The sequence below is a fragment of the Heptranchias perlo genome, chromosome 30 (genome assembly GCF_035084215.1).
Source record: "Heptranchias perlo isolate sHepPer1 chromosome 30, sHepPer1.hap1, whole genome shotgun sequence".
NCBI lineage: Eukaryota > Metazoa > Chordata > Chondrichthyes > Hexanchiformes > Hexanchidae > Heptranchias > Heptranchias perlo.
The window spans coordinates 4,053,087-4,063,009 of record NC_090354.1 but is presented as its reverse complement, the minus strand read 5'-3'; positions in this window follow the sequence as shown (position 1 = coordinate 4,063,009).

The following is a 9,923-nucleotide window of genomic DNA, read 5'->3' as shown; positions in this document are numbered from 1 at the left end:
GAAACATTTGAGTTTAGCTGTTTGGTGGCAAAAAAAATAAAATTAGTTGAATGAAACTTGAGCCCAGTTGCTGAAATGACAACTCCTTTCAGTCTCTTTAGCAAACTTAACACATTGATTGGCCTCAATAAAAGCCTTTGAACAGAAGGGAAAGAGGAAAGGTATTTTTTTTAATGGTCTCAAAAGTAATAACAGGATTCTACGCACAAACTCTAGCAGATAGCATGGCAAAACACAAGCTTTAAACAGCACTAGCTGAAAAATGATCAAGCAACATTCAACAAATGGAACTAATAGTCATTTTAAAAGGCAGTATATGACTGACAGAATTTTAAATTTCAGTTCATTTTTTTTTCCCTTTTTAATTTCTTCTCTGTCTGCCCTCACCCTATTCCCATAGTGCCAATACTTAAGGTACTTTTTTGGCCCAAGTTTCTCTTGATTTTAATTTTATATGATTTATAAACTATGCTGCAGCCAATTTAGAATCTGGTGGAGGCCCCATTAAATCTAATATTTCACAGTTCAAAAAAAATTAAGTAAGCATCAGGTTGAAATAGTTACAAAAACTGAAATTTGGGCATCATTCACTTGCCCACTTCACTGTATCTGGTAACAAGTTGATATACCAGCAGGATTTGCCCCTATCTTTGCCTATTGCCACCCCCAACTGCAAATTTTACTCCTCCCACCCTTCCCCCCCCCCCCCCCCCCCAGCAGGTTTGACCCGTGTTAAAAGCCACGTTTCTAAAGTAAACAAATTTAAAACTATCAAAAGTTTGGATCAACTTGTCACAAGGTAAATAACAAAAGGGGCAATTCTGGAAATCAAAAAATGTCAATGAAATTTAAAAGTCTGACCCTGCCTGCCTTGATATTTTAAAATAATTTTTGTTTTAAAATATTCCCATGCTTTTTAATGAATGACTAAACCAAATTGATGTGCTCGTGTCATTTGAGACCTACTTTGACCGAGGAGGCTGCTGAGGATTTTCATGCAAGTTAGTTCCATTGTTTACATCGGAAAATGAAAAGTTTCCAAGACGAAATTACAATCCCAGGTCAGTATTTGGAAAGCAAGTTTTAGTCACACCAGGTGAGTGAAGGTGTCGACTGCCTGCAGGCATCGAGTCAGGAAAGCTCCTGATCAGGGATATTGCAAGAGAGTAAACTCCCAACACTGTACACAATACATTCCGCAGGGTTGGGAAATGACTCCTTCCCAATGTTATATCAAAAAAAATTATGCATAAAAATTGTACGTAGCTATGAGACCCAGAGATTGGGGATGTCTTTTGAATCCCTTTTTGTTTTTTGTTACTTATGATCAAGATAATTTGCAGTAGAACTTGTCATCACAAGTCTCAATGGGGCACGAGTCATTTCTGTCCCTGCTTCGTTTTACAAACACGCCCTGCAGTGTAAAAACGACATCTCTAAATACAAAGGAGGGTTCTGTTTCCAGACGGCTTATTATACATGCGGAGAGCTGGGGCATATTTTCAGTCTTTTACCATTTGAAATGTTAATTTCTATCCAACTCACTCGGAAGAAATCCTGACCGCTTTTTTTTAAAAAAGGGATTAACAGAACTATTCATATCCTGCAATATTGTGGTCGTCTATTGAGTAAAGTGTATCTGTGGGTAAGGTCCAGTGACGACCGTACATTAATAGCGGTGTCACGGACTGGGGAACTCAGAGTTCTGACCTTGGCTGCGTTCTCAGTCCCAGCACTAAGTGAAGACAATGTGCCTCACTCGAGCCATAATGAGGGGAAATCTGACAGCTAAACAGCCCCTTCCTGCTGATGCACACTGGATTGGCACGGGTGCACTGCTTGTGGACAAACTGCCCACTGACGGGCACGTAGAGAGGCACATAGTATATATTTATCAATTATAAAATGTTAGTCCAGCATTGTTAAATAACTGCATGATGCTGCAGAATATGTTCTTTGAGGTTCTAGACCCTCCCTTGATCTGGTGGCCGTGTGTGGACAAGGGAAAAAAAATGAAATTTCCCTGATCATTTCCCCGATCCCAAAAAGAGAAGGTATTTGCAGACTTCTTGTGGGGAAACACTGATGAATTCTGGTTGTTAATTTTGGCCTTTACACTGATTTTTGTGGCCAATAACCCTTTTTGAGTCATCTGATACATGGGAGAGCAGAACTGGTTCCACGTTTGTGCGATAACAACTCTGACCGGAACTACTTTATCATAAGCTAATGTCATAAAATAAACCTGCCCTCTCCCCTCACCATAGCAATACCACCAGTGATTTTATTTAAGGGTAAAATCTCCCCAGGAGTACAATGACTATTTCATTGACGGGAGAAGAGTTTAGCTTGGTGGGGAGTTGGGCAAGAGACCGTGTCTCTGGAGGAGAGGGGGAGGGGCGTGACTCTGCTCTGTGACAGATTCTGCAGGGAATGGGTCTGTTACAGGGGAGCGGATATATTTTCGTGACGCCTTTGTTAAATTGCAAAGTGCTGGCAGCAAGCGCCAGCTGTAACCATAGTAACTCGTACATAAGTTAGCTCTGCAAGAGAAAAAAAATGCTAAAACTCCCACTAGTTTATTTTAAAATTTTTGACACAAACCAGCACACGTTCTGTGCAAGTACAATACTGCACAGGAGGGGCGAGTGTCCAACCCCACTTGGGATGGAGGCTGCTTTACAATCGTCGGGTGTGGGATAAACATACTCGACCACTTCCAAATGCAGCATCTTCTCGATATTTGCACTTTTAATCTGCCTTCCTATTCCCACATCTCTACGTTAAAGGCGCTACATAAGTGTCAGTCGTTGTGACTGACTAACCACTGAGAATTTTACAGGGGTTGTCTGCAGGCAGCGAGACCAGTTTGGGAGAAAAAAAAAACTGTAGAGTCTGTTTGTTTCCTGATTTTTTTTTTTAAATTTGAATCTAGTCAAGAACAAGCGTAAAGGGAAAAAAAAAATGAAACAAAAAAAAACACCAATTCACTCAACAATTCCTAACGTAAAAATCTTTGGGAGGAAAAAACAAAAGGATTTTAACCTAAACTACAGAATGTGGAGATGCCACTACCATTTTTTTTTCGTCCTAATTGCTAAGAGGTAGATCAAAAAAAATTAAACGGTTATACAAGTCTTGCCAACCCCCTCCCTCCCCACCCTCCCCCCTCCTTCCCTCCCTCCCCCAATTTGAATGCAGTGCAGATATTGTTGAAATCGGCCTTGCATGCACAGTACCCACCAATCCAAGGTTAGCAAGGTTAAGAAGGACTTCTGCATCGGATCAGAGGTAACAAGCATTCAACTCATAATTCAGAAATGTTTTTTTTTAAATGGCAAACCTTTTGAGGTAGTTATTCTCCTGGATATACATGGATTTATTCCCAGCACCTCAACAGCACATGATTTAAATTAGAAATATAGAAAAAGGCAATGTCCATTTTTCTGTGTGGGGAGGGGTGGAATATTTATTATTTTGCTTTCAGTGAGGCGAGGTGTGTTCCTGCATTCACTTCAATAGAAGTGGCTTAATTGTGCTGAAGGATCAATTTTAAAAAGGTTCCTTGGGATAAATTTGCCAGGGTACTGAGCCATAGAGATTAGGGCAGCCCCAGATTTGATCCCTGCTCTGTACTGAGTTAGCACATCTCAGCTAGGGCACTTGAGCAGGGGGATCTTTAGAATTGGTCTCAAGTGTCCCAGGGATAGCCCGCGATCCTACTGTGCTACTCAGTGACTTTTACTGGAAAGTATGCAAGTGGGTATTGAGCAAGGGGGAGCATCGTGTTTGGCTGTGATGCTCTCCACAGTCCTTCAATGTGCAACTGCATTGGCTAGCTGGGCACGGTACCCCCGGCTTCCGGCACCTGTGGAACTGTACCCCAGCATGAATCATCACCTTCAAGGGGGATGGTGAGGAAATTGGGGGCGCGGGGGCGGGAGATAATTTAGCTGCCTGAAACCAAGGAACCTCCCACATAACTTTGATGGAGTAAATCTGATATTCAACCAGTGTTTCTAATAACCCGATCAGAATCTGTTAGTTTCCCCACACAGCCGCCTGCTTCAACCTTGTCGCGTGAGCAGCAGGTAGAATCGGAACATGACTCTTTCTAGGGCTAGGCGCTAATGACGTAAGCAGCTTGGATAATAGTCCATCAAAAGACCATCGAGGAAGAGGACCATCGCGAGGCGAGGCTTGAGCAGCCGTGGGTAGGCCTCCATCTTTCAGTGCTCTGCCATCTTAAGATACATCGTTTCGTTCTTGTGGAGGAGCTGGCAAAGATTGACGCATCAGGCTAAGAGCTTCAGGACCTGAATCTACAGCCTGTGGATTGTGAAACAATTGGGTCTTAAAGGTAACACTTTAACCCTCATTAACCAGGTAATTTGGACATTGCCTTTTAAACAAAAACCAAGCTAGCAAATCTGGTTTATATGTTATATATTCTTGTTTAAAATGGCCCATTTCTTTTGGACAATTATGAATCTTTACAATTATGAGTTAAACTCTGGGGCCCACTCAAAAGCCAGGCCATGATGGACAGTCGACTCCTAACTGCCCCCCAAAAGAGCCTGCCACTGACTTTTTTTTAAAAACCTGCTCCATGTAAACTCTTCCTTTTCTTTAAGTTCAAATTGACATATTAATCTCAGTTAAACACAGTCCTGCCATAGAAACTGTGTCCTGTCTACTGTGACCTAATTGCCTTCCTGTTTAAAATACTCAAAAGGGTACAAGCACGGCATTTAGAGTGAAACACTTTATTTTAATCAATTTATTCTTAATTTCCCACCCTCCCTCTCCCCTGCTCCCTGACATTTTGTTTCCATCTTACTAACCTGAGAGGCCGCCACTGGTGATGCTGTTACAACATTTATTTTTGAAAAATATATCCCGGAGCTAAATCAAGTGAGGAGACTTTGCCTTTGTGAGATGGGGCTGCCCATCTAGTGGTTTTAAGAGTTAGGAAATGAAGAGAAGGTCATGTTACTGGCAGGTTTATTGGAGGCGAGCTGGGTGGAGTGGTGGGTTAGACACAGGCCTTTCACTTCTGGAGCACTACTACATAGGTAGACAAAAATAATACCTTAAGTTATGGCCCATAACCTAAAGCGGTGTCTTCTCAACTGGGCTATGTTGACTCTGAGACTCTGGTCTGTCCAAAACTCTAATCCGTTGACTGCAGTTTGGATGAGGGCAATGTACAGGTTTTGAGGCCAGCAGGTCAGAGCCAAGGAGAGAGTTTTGGTGTCTGAACGGTTCAGTTCCACACTATGGAACCATACTCCAACGCAAAACTATTAATTGTTCACAATATAGTATCTGGAGCGAAAAATCTACTTCTGTTTGGAACCTAAGACTCTCAGTGAAATTGCACTTTGGTTTGGTCACCAATCGGATAGCCAATCATATCAATAACCAATCAGGTTCTGAGCTCTAATCAAAGTGTGGGGCCATTCACAGGCAAATACAATGGAACCAAACTCTACTGCAAGACACTGATTCCAGAGTAACTCCATTCTATGGCATCGAGATGAATCTAATGTCTCCTTGGATCCCTCATTGGGTCTTACTGTCTGTCACAGAGGCTCAAAGCACATTTAGAAATAAGTACAAATGGTGAGAATCTGAAATATAAAGTAGAAAATGTTGGAAATGTGGGGCAGACCCATCAGTGCCTGAAAGGCAACAGACTGATTAATATTTTTGGTAGAAACCCTTCATCAGAACTGGAAAGGGATAATAGGCGATGTCCCTTAGACATGAGTCCTCGTCCTATAAAGGTCCTCAATTACTTCCCCTCTGTAGTTCTCATGAATGTGCCTCTACTCAAAACCTTTATCTTTCTCCTTGTCTGATGCTGACGGTGCTGCCATGTATTTCCAAAATTTTCTGTCTTTATTTGGGGATTAAAGCTTCTTATGGGCACCTGCCCCTAAAGGAGATTGACCCTCTAGAAGGGTTTTTAACTGGCACTTTACAGACCCCTAAAATCATTAGTTCCCTGAACTCCATAAAAGCTCCCTAATATTATGGCTCTTGAAACCTAAAATATTCCCACTGAAAAAATTCCTAAACTACAAGAGAAAATCGGATAACTCAGGCCACTCAGGAAGGAAGCAGTAGGGCCCAAGTGTCCAGGCACACCGTGTTTATGGCAGGACTGTCAATAGTGATGAGCAACACACTGCAAATGTCGATTGCCAGCACTGTAGCTTCAAGATATCAAAAAGGCTCAAACGGGTGTCGGTGAGATGACGCTTGCTGTAGAAACAAAAAAAAAACAAATAAAAAATAGGCCGAAGTCTGAATAGGCTGTTTCACGATTTAAGTAAATAAAAGGAAGGGATGTACAGAGGCCAATGCCTAAACCTGAAAAAAAATACAGCAATGGTTGAATGGGCTTTGCACAAATGTTGCCACTTTCAGAATCTAGTTTTTGTTCCCACATGAAGTATTAAAAGCAGTGGCATGTGCAAAAAAAAACTTGGATTTCCTGGTTATGCAAAGAAGTAAAATTGAAATTAGTTTTATTTTAAACACACGTGTGCGTGCAGTTGTGTGTATGTGTGTGTGTCCACACGCGTGTGGGTGAGAAGGTCATTTTGTCTTTGTTAAATGGCAGTGAAGTATAGGCACAGGCAACCAGAAATTCAGGGAGGGGACGGAGAAGGGAAGGGGACGACATCAGGAGCAATTCTAGGATCTGGTGCTGGGGGAGGGAATCCATGTTTAAAAAAAACTAAGTGGGGAAGAGGCATTGGGATTAGAGCAATCCTCCCAGTAATTGTGTCCCAGCAGTGAGGCTGATTTCACTGTTTTAGCATTTCTCCCTCACCAAAAGCTGCACATTGAAATCTTACACTTCTGCTGCCTGCGCGTCTCAAATTAATATTTTTCTTGGAAGCGCGGGATGGTAATAATGACGCAGAAAGCTGTTCGATCCAGACCGATTGGCCATATTGCTCTCACCCTACGGCGCAACAATCACCATCTGGTTACTGTTGTCCGTTTCCTATCCCACTTAGTACAGAATTCTCCATCAACAATCTCACTTGTCGGGAGGGAAGATTTATTACTCAGTGTCTTTCTGTCAGATTCTTTCTTTTAGTTTTTCACAGTTGTGGAAAAACGACTGAAAATCAGAAGATAAGAGATAATTTCCAAGAAGTAGGAAATAAACATTTTCCTCTGGATTAGCCTCTCAACCAGAGGATTAACCTCTTAACCAGAAATTGAAAGTATAGTCTGCTCAGCTTCAAATAGTGACGAGCTTTTAAACTTTGTATTAGAAATAAATAAGTTTTAGAAGAATAATGAAATCTATGTGGGGGTGGAATATCAATAAAAGGCAAATATATAACGATAAAAGTAATTAATTGTATGAATCCTTCTCCAATATTCTGTTATGATGAGGTGCTGGTTTTGCACACAGTGAGTCAAGATCAAGTGTAAGTCTTCAGGTGAAGCGGGGTCAGAGGGCAGGGGTGAAGTGGGTTAGAGGTCGGGGAATTATTGAGCCAGGGCGCACAGATGTGATTCAGTCCCTATTTTAAAGTCATACATTCTGTCCACTGGCAGGACGGCATAATCACAGTGTGACAAGTTTACATAGGCAGCTTCCGTTATAAATGTGGACATAAGGATTAATAATGAAAAAGTTGCATGCAGAGGTAAGGTTTTTAATATAGGCAGATTGAATATTTATATTAAAGAAAGCTAATATAATGGTAACGACCAGGCCTAACAAATCTGGGTTAGTATAGGAAATCCAAGCTTTTTACACAGCGCTGACTGAAAAATCGTTAGATGTGATTTTCAACGTCTAAAAGTAGAAAATGTGGCATATAACTGCATCATCACAATTGCTTTTAAATATTTAAAAATGCAATTTGTTCCCAATGTGGCACCTCTGTGCCTCAGTTAATCTGAGACAGTTGCTGTAATTTTTTTTTATATATTTTTTTTAATATTTAAAACACTTCCACCGACTAGAAGCAGGGGAAAAACTAACAGCCCACACCATACAGCTCTTCCTGCACAGTTCCCGGCTGTCGTAACTCAGCAAATTTTACTTTCTTTTATTAAAAAAATAAAATATTCAAGACTATCAGCTTTATAAGTATATAAAATACCAGCAAGCAAAAAAAAAAAGGAACAAATGTTGAGGTACTAAACGCCTGAGGTAGTCTAGTAAAAGCGCACAGTGAGGCCCTGTGTCAACACTGGTTAATATTCTCCCTTCGTTGTTCCTTAGCAGTGTTGTGATTTTTTTTTCCCTCTTTTTCTCTCTCTCTCTCTCTCAATTTTTTTTTCTTTCATAACTCAATTTAAAAAATTTTAATTAAAAAAAAAACACAAATCTCTCCTGGAAAAGTGACTAGAACAGATATCGAAGTTCTCTTCCTCTTTCAACTATTCACTTGTGTGTTTTTTTTTTTAAATCTCTTTCAGTGATCATCGTGCACCTCATATGTGGGACTCTTATTTTCATTCTACTTTCTTTCCTTTACTATGTTCTACCAGCGTTGAAAAAAAAAGCACGAAATTAAATTGAAACAGATTCGTGGCCACTAAGTGAGATTCCAACTGCAAATTCTCTGGTAGGGAAAGGTGGCAGTTTGGGTGATTGTTGTTTGGGAAACACCGCACTAAAATCTCGGCCACCTGAAAGGAATTTGTTCACAAGTTGTTAGTTCAAGAAAGCAGAATAAATTCTAAGTTAATACCACACATGGTTGGCATTACCTTATCAATCATCACAGTTCATTTAATATTTGGCAAGAATACACAATTTTCTAGAGTTTTAACGCTGTGGAAGGCTTAGTATAAAATAAAATAATAAAATTAGACAAATCAAGAATCAGTTTAGCTCAAATGAAGGTTGCTCATTCTTGTTCGACGGGCCCTTGGCGCCTCGCGAGTCTCTACTTCCCAATCACATTCTATTGCTCCTGCAGTACGTCGCTCGTTTCCAAAATGCACTGAGCCAGTGAGGGAAGCCCAACTGGTCAATGGGATCCTATCGGATGGATGGTGGAAGAGGAGAAGGGTAAAGGATTCAATTTAGCGATTAGTGTGATGTACCTTTTGGTGCAATGTGCCTATTCCCAAAATCCCATTTAGAGATTGTAGAACAATTCAAAAAAAAATTGTTCCCAGTAAGTATTTGTAAACATTGCATCTTGAACCATTTCTGAACATTTTCCAGAAGATTCCATTAAGGTCAAACATTTATGATGGGGATAAACGAGGGCAGGAACTCGAAACACATTATTGGGTTTTCTTGTAAATGAAACTCCAGAGTTATACCCAATGAAAGCTCACCTCTGTTCCAACTGAAATATAACAGGGCCTTAATACTCTGTTTACAGGATGGGTCTAGAATATATTTGTACACACACTGACTGACCCACTGCTCTCAACCCATCCACGTGTCGGTAGCCCCAAACCCCAAACCCCACCCCACCCACTTACACCCCCATCCCCTCCCCTAGCATCCCCAGAACTCAAGCACAGACATCAACCTTCTAGACATCACCATAAATCTAACTGTCTATAATCTGGATCAAATAAAAACCAAAATAACAATCTGCAATGCTCTGAATCCTTCTGATTGGTTCCTAGCATCCCCGTTGCCCCTATGAAAAAGATTTGTACACAGTTGAGTATATCTCGTACACCTTCCAATGCCAGGTGCAGCTTATTGTTCGTTTGGTTCCTCCCCCACCCCCCCCCCATATATTTCACATCAAACAATAAAGATTTGAACTTAATGGAAACTTTACATCTATTGTGAGAATGCCCCTTACCTGCTCCAAAGGTCCACAAAACCATAAATAGGATGGCATTTTTACTTGTGGATCTCTCACATAGAGTCTACAAACCACATCATAACATTACAGGACATAGAAAAA